This window comes from Hipposideros armiger, unplaced genomic scaffold (genome assembly GCF_001890085.2).
Source record: "Hipposideros armiger isolate ML-2016 unplaced genomic scaffold, ASM189008v1 scaffold_464, whole genome shotgun sequence".
NCBI classification, from domain to species: Eukaryota; Metazoa; Chordata; class Mammalia; order Chiroptera; family Hipposideridae; genus Hipposideros; species Hipposideros armiger.
Window position 1 is genome coordinate 745,192 of NW_017731814.1, and position 7,102 is coordinate 752,293.

The window sequence follows — 7,102 nt, forward strand, 5'->3', positions numbered from 1 at the left end:
CACAGCAGCCCAGCTCCAGGTTGAGCTGTTGTTCAGCATCTTAGCTGTAGAGGGCAGTGTCACTGGCCCTCATACGTGGGATCTGAACTGGGGCCCTCTGGCGTCCCAAGCCAGTTCTTAACCATCGCGCCACTCGGCCGGCCCGGCCCTTGCTTTTCATCACTTTGAATATTCTGTGCCAATCTCTTTTGGGCCTGCAAAATTTCTGTTGACAGTCTTATGAGAGCTCCCATGTAGGTAATTAACTGCTTTTCTCTTGCTGTTTTTAAGATTCTTCCTTTGTCTTTAACCTTTGGCATGTTAATTATGATGTGGCTTAGTGTGGGTCTCTTTGGGTTCATCTTGTGTGGGATTCTTGGTGCTTCTTGGGCTTGTATGTCTCTTTTCTTCACCAGTTTAGGGAAGTTTTCTGTCATTATTTGTTCAAATAGGTTTTCAATTTCTTGCTCTCTCTCTTTTCCTTCTGGTACCCCTATGATGCGAATGTTGTTACGCTTCATATTGTCTCAGAGGTCCCTTAAACTATCCTCTTTTTTTGAATTATTTTTCCTTTTTGCTGTTCTGTTTGGATGCTTTCCGCTGCCTTAACTTCTAAATTGCTGATTCAATCCTCTGCTTCATCTAATGTACTGTTGATTCCCACTAATGTATTCTTCATTTCAGTTATTGTAGTCTTCATTTCTGATTGGTTCTTTTTTATGTTTCCTATCTCCATTTTAATGTTTCCTATCTCTTTGTTGAAGTTCTCCCTGAGATTATTGAGCATACTTATAACCAGGGTTCTGAACTCCGTGTGATAGATTGTCTCCATTATGTTTAGTTCTTTTTCTGGAGCTTTGTTCTGCTCTTTCATTTGGGACATGTTTTTTTGTCTCCCCATTTTGGCTGCTTCCTTGTGTTTGTTTCTATGTATTAGGTAGACTGGTAGGTATCCTGCTCTTAGTAAAGTAGCCTTATTAGTAGGGGTCCTGTGGGACCCAGTGGCACAGTCTCCCTGGTCACCAGAGCCAGGTGCTCCAGGTATGTTCCTTGTGTGAGTTGTGTGTGCCCTCCTGTTGTAGTTGAGCCCTGGTTGCTGTTTGCACTTCAATGGGAAGGATTGGCCCTCAGGCTGATTGGTTGTGAGGACTTGCTGTGACTCTAGTGAAGGAGTTGTTGTGCAGGGGCTGACCCTACAGGGTAGGATTTGCTTTAGCAGGGCTCTGGTGCCTGCCCTGTCTCTCCTTTGTGTGCATTGTCCTTGGAGGCAGCCTGGTGGTGCTCCAGCTCAGTCTGAAGCTGGTCACCTGGTGTGACAGTCCCAAGGCCTCCTGGGTGGGGCCCAGACACACGTCAAGTTCAGGTACAGCCTGTGCCTTGGCCAAAGCCACCTGGTATGAGCCACAAAGCAACCTGCAAATGGCCACCACCCATGCTGGTCTCAGAGGTGCCTCAAGAGGCCAAGTCACAAACCGGGGTCAACTGCTGCTAGTGCCACACTTGGGGTTGCTCAGCAGGACGTACGGGGTATACTGAAACCAGAGCTGTTGGTTTGGTTTTTGTGAACCTTTGAGAGATTTTAAGAATGTCTGCAGCATGAGCCAAGCCAGACCTTTGGAAGTAAAAGCCACTGGAAGCAGTTTGGGGAGGCCTAAAAGTTGGGTGTGGCAGGGTCTCAAGAAATCACTGAGGCAGGGTCAATGGTGTTAGCTAAGTTGATGGAGAATCAGATATGCTGGCCACCTGTGTCTGCATGCAGGAAGTAGGAAGGCTCAATAAAGAAACAATGGATTCTGCCAGTACTTCTGTCTGGGAGAAAGATGCCCCTCCTGCCCTCTTCCTGAAGTCAGAAAACTCAGTTCTTCCCTGTATGTCCCTGGTGCCTCTCCAGCTGCTGCCCCAGTGCTGGAGCTCAGGATGAGAGTCACTCAGTAAGTCTGTGTGCAGGCCCTTTGAAAGGAGTGCCTGGAACTCTAGCATCCTTCCATCTCACCCAGCTACAATCTCTGCTGGCTTTCACAGCCAGAAGTTATGGGGACTTCTTTCCTGTCACTGGAAACCTGGGCTGAGGAGCCTGGTGTTTGGCTGGGAGCTCTCATTCCTCTGGGGGGTACCTCTGAAGCCAAGATATCCCTCCCGATTTTTAATGGTCACACGCACTGTGGGACCAGCCGATTCTGCAACTCTGCCCCTCCTACCAGTCTCAAAGTGGCTTCTTCTGTATGTTCTTAGTTGTAAAACTTCAGTTCAGCTAGACTTTAGACTTCAGGCAATTCTCGATGATGGTTGTTCTGTAGGTTAGTTGTAATTTTGATGCAGTCATGAGAGGAGGCCAGCACAGCACTTACCTACTCTGCCATCTTGACAGGAAATCCCTAACCGGCTGGATTTTAATCTTCCCTCAGGGCTTTGTAGTTATATACAACCATTTGCTTCTATACTAAGAAGCCTGGCATGGCTTTATTTTGTGTCTTCTCAGGGCTGATTTTTATGTTTTTGTTTTTGTTTTTCCTCTTTCTTTTATATTTTCCTGTCTCCTTTTTTAAGCCAGACTTTTCACTGTGTCCATGTACCTGAGACTAGTAGAATCTCCTGCTGCCCCCTCTCTATATCCCATCACTTCCATTTTATGACAACTGTGGTGGGTCAAGAGCTTATGTAATTCACTTAGTTTGAATTTTATTGAAAACAAGAGTAAACAGGCTTGAGGAAGGCAAAGGGAGTACTCCTCTGTATAAAATTTTGTAATTCTAAGGCAGGCGCTTCTCTGTAAACTTTTGTAAAAATTGAGATACCACATAGAGTCTAGCACTCAAATCATAGGTGCATTGCTCCATGAATTTTTACGAAGTAAATATCCATGCAACTACCATGTAGATCAAGATATGGATAATTGCCAGAAGCCCAGAATTCTCCTTTGTTTTGGGCACGGATTTTTTTGACACATATTATGATTCAGAGTTTTTCTTTGCTGATGCCTGTGTTCTGGATGATTGCACTTCTGAATAAGTAAGTTAATGTTATTCACTGATTTTAATAATCTTATCTTTTCAACAGTATACCCCTGCAGTACATAGATAATGGAACAATGCCTTATACTTCTCTTAATTCTGAGACGAGTGCTGCACAATGGTAGAGGTTGAGGGCTGGGGTGGGTGGGAGGAAAGGAGTATTATGGGGCCAATGACCTCAGTGCTCCCAGAATTGGCTCTTTGCTGCAGAACCAACTCACTCAGGGCAACATTGTCCCAAGCTCCAAACTGCACAGTCTGTTTGCTGATTTCTGCATCTCTCAAAGAGTGCTTCAGGCCATTCTCTTTCCCAGTCTCCAAAGCATCCCTGAAAGCACCTTGTCTTTCTGTGTGGGTATCACATCATCTGTTCCTGCCCTGCGACTGCTCCTTTCATGTTAGCTACATCCCTTTGATCTGCTGAAAATGTCCTTTTCTATGCTTCTGATGAAAATGAAATTAAACCTGGGGAGTAGGTACAGGAAGGTTGGGGCCTGAGCAAGACAGTGTTGCCTGAGGCCCTGGCTGGGCTGTCTTCCAGCAACTGAGAGGCTGCTCTGGCCAATGGGTCTTTGGGGAGGTAGCCCCAGGAAAGGACTGGCTGCTGATCACTGAGAAAGCCCCCACCTTCCTGTGCTGCAGGGGCTGGCCATATAGGCTGTATTTCGAGGATTAGCTGCCAAATCTACAGGAACAGAGAGGAAGGAGAGGAGCTGAGGGAGCTGTAGGGAGACTTTTAACACCTGTTCTGACTTTTTGTAGTAGACAACGACTCTGAGGCTTCTTTGTCCTCCAATTTTTTTTTTTTTCATCTGATGACTAGATGATGTGACGAGAAGTCCTTTGCAGAGTCAGGTGTGTCCTAAGTAAACCATCTCTAAGAAACAGTTAAATTTACTCAGAGGTTAACTGGAGAGATATAAGTGGAAACACCTCCCTTATGAATTCAAACCTCAGCCCCTGGAGATTAGCTCGAAGGGTGAGGGCATCTTCCTGTGGGAGGGGCCACAGGCCAAGTGCTGCCCACATGGCCATGCTTGTGGTCCTCTGGCCTTGGGATCGCCCAAGATGTTGGCCTACTCAGCTGGCTTGCTCTGCCTTTCTTCTCTGGCCCAAGCTCAGCCCAAATAACTTCTTTGGGATCTCTGCCCCCATAAAGGCAAGACAGGCCTGTGGAAAGGCTTTACTAATAATAAGGGAGAAGAAGAATGAAAGAACCTGGGGAATGCAAGACATATTTTAATATCCTGACTCACTTCCCATATGGGTTCCTGATGCTCCCACATCCTGCCTGTTCCAAGGGCTGCGGCTTCCACCCTCTATCACCAAAGATCCTACAAACCTCAGATGTCCCTTTGCCTGGAATTCATATTTCTCACATCTTAGTTGGTATCTGCATGATAGGTTTGCTGAGGAGTGAGAATGAAACACCTATCCCTTATTCATCTCCACCATGTGCCAGGCACTCTGTAAAGCTGTTGACATGCAATATTACATTTCATCTTTTCAGCAACCATATATGATGGGCATTATGTAGACATTTTACAGGTGAAGAAACTAAGGCTCAAACAGATTAACTAGCTCAAAGCCACGGAGTTGGTAAGTAGTGGAGTTAAAATTTGAATCCAGGTTTTATAATGCACTACCCAAGACGTCTCTCTTAAATGCTATCACACCTTCATGGTCAAACTTGAGAAAAGATCATTCTGTTATCTTACAGGACTCCCCTAAGGTTCTAGTTTCTGGACTGAGACAGGACTCCCTTTTCTGGAAATTTCCCCAGGAGGGCCTGAACACGAGTGACAGGTGTATAATTTTGTCCTCAGGTGCCAATGGTGTAGTCATATTATTATGCATTATCATACTGCAGCATTTATAAAAGAACTACACACATTAAATAATGGGGGGTCACTACTTCACAGAATAATTTTATGTTTTACAAAAGGCTTCAACATAAGATTCTTTTATTGAGCAAACACAGCAGTGCATTTCAAGTATTGGCTAATTTGCATATAATCACTCAGGAATACATCTACTCTGCATGAATAATTCATTGTTCTAGTAAAAACAGCTACCACTTATTGAATACCTACTATGTACCTCATATTTTATATACATATTTCCATTGATTCATCAAAACTTGGAAAGAAGGTAGTGTCTTTCCTATTTTAGAATTGAAGTACTTGAAGCACTTGCCCACACTTGCAGAAGTAGGGAGGAGCTGAGTATAAACCCCCTTGCCTGAATTTAGAGACTATGTTTTTCACCATCCAGATGGACGTGTTAATAAGAATGCGCCTATACCTTAACAACCTATCTCACCATTTTATCATTAGCCCAAATAACTTTTTCTTCCTTTTTTGAATGAGGCACTAAACTTTAAATATTTGCCAATCTCTGATAAAAATCTCTTATTATTTGAACTTGCTTTCCCTTTTGCTTTCACTAAATTGTTCTCCAAAGTCACCAAGCCTCCTTCAAACCTCACTTCCTTTTTAGTTGAGTCCTCTTGGTGCATCTTATCTACCACTGTCTTTCTATCCCCCTCAGTATTCTTGGTCAAATAAATTCAATTGGCTCCACAAATACTTCTTGATGGCTTAGTTCTTGCTGAACCCTCAGAATATAATAAGAAAGGAGAAAGACTGTCCCATGACTTCAGGGATCTTATAGTCAATTGGAAAAGTCATGAGTTAAACAACTAATTATATAATTATTTATTAAATTAAAATTGTGATAAATGCTACCATGGAGAAATACAGTTTAAAAATGGGTACAATTCCAATTCATTTCATACCTATGGAATATTCGGGACCGTTCAATATGTTTTGTGCACAATAGCTTATTTAATTTTCTCAATAATCCTTTGAGGTAGGTCCCAGTGTTATTCCCACTTAGTAGATCAGTAAACTGAAGCACAGAGAAGCGAAGTAACTGTTCAAAACCATATGGTTAGTGAGTGTTGGAGCCAGAATTTGGCTTCAAGAAATGTGGTTCCGGAGCCTGGGTTATTAATCAAAGCAGTGTAAGAAACAAGGATTGCGAGTATTGACTTAAGGGAGTGACGTTTTAGTGGATGTAGGAATGGAGGAAAGGGGACGATGGGAGAAGACTAGGAGGGCATGTCTGACCTCTTCCTGTACTCTCAACCTATTCTCCTGCACCATTTTGTAAACCTTGCTCCACTGCTATTTTTTGTCTTACCACTTGTCCATTTCCCAAAGTTTCCTCTCTTCTAGCACAGTTCCCAAAGCCTATGAAAATTCTTGTGTGTCACTGCTCTTAAAAGCAAACAAACAAAAGACAGAAACAGCCACAGCGTTGCCCTGCATCTCCGTCTTTGCCTGCCTTCTCAGTGCCTCCCTCACAGCCAAATCCAAAAGGATCACCCCACCTGCTCTTTCCACTTGCTTACCCCTCCTTCATCCCTCAGTGTCATAAGACCAGGCTCCTACTCCATCTCCTTCTGAAAAAAAGGCTCTCACAAATCTCACCAGGGACTTCCGCATTTCCCAGCCCAATACTCTTCACTTCTCAACTGCTCAGACCTTGGTGGGGCAGGAACGTCCCCACTCCCTTTTTTCAGAATCCCTGCCCTCCCCTGGCTTTTGTCGGGTGTTTCTTCATCACCTGGATACTTTCTTCTCAATTGCAATTGTACGCTTGCCTTTTGTGTCCTCTTTCTTTGTCTCCTCCTTAAACACTGGCATTCCTCAGGTTCTTACTTGACATGAAAACTGCACCAATTTCCAGGTCTCCACCTGTTTTCTGTGTCTTGTTCCTCACTCACCTGTGTCTCCAGCCTGGATCTTCAGTCTGAACGTCAGTTGTGTGCATCAGACATCACCACCTGGATGCCTTACAGGTCCTTCAAATCCACCAGGTCCCGAACTGACCAAATGCTCTTTCCTCCCAGGCTGAATTGTTCCTTTTTATTTCCCTTTTCACTAAATCACTTCACTGTCTCCTCATTAAGCTGGAGATCCAGGACTCCTCTTATCCTCATTCTTCTCCTTTACCATGCCACTATCTAAAAACCGTGAAATTCTGTAGACCCCACCTTCAGCCTCTCCCTCCCTCCCTCCCTCTCTCTCTCTCTCTCTCTCTCTCTC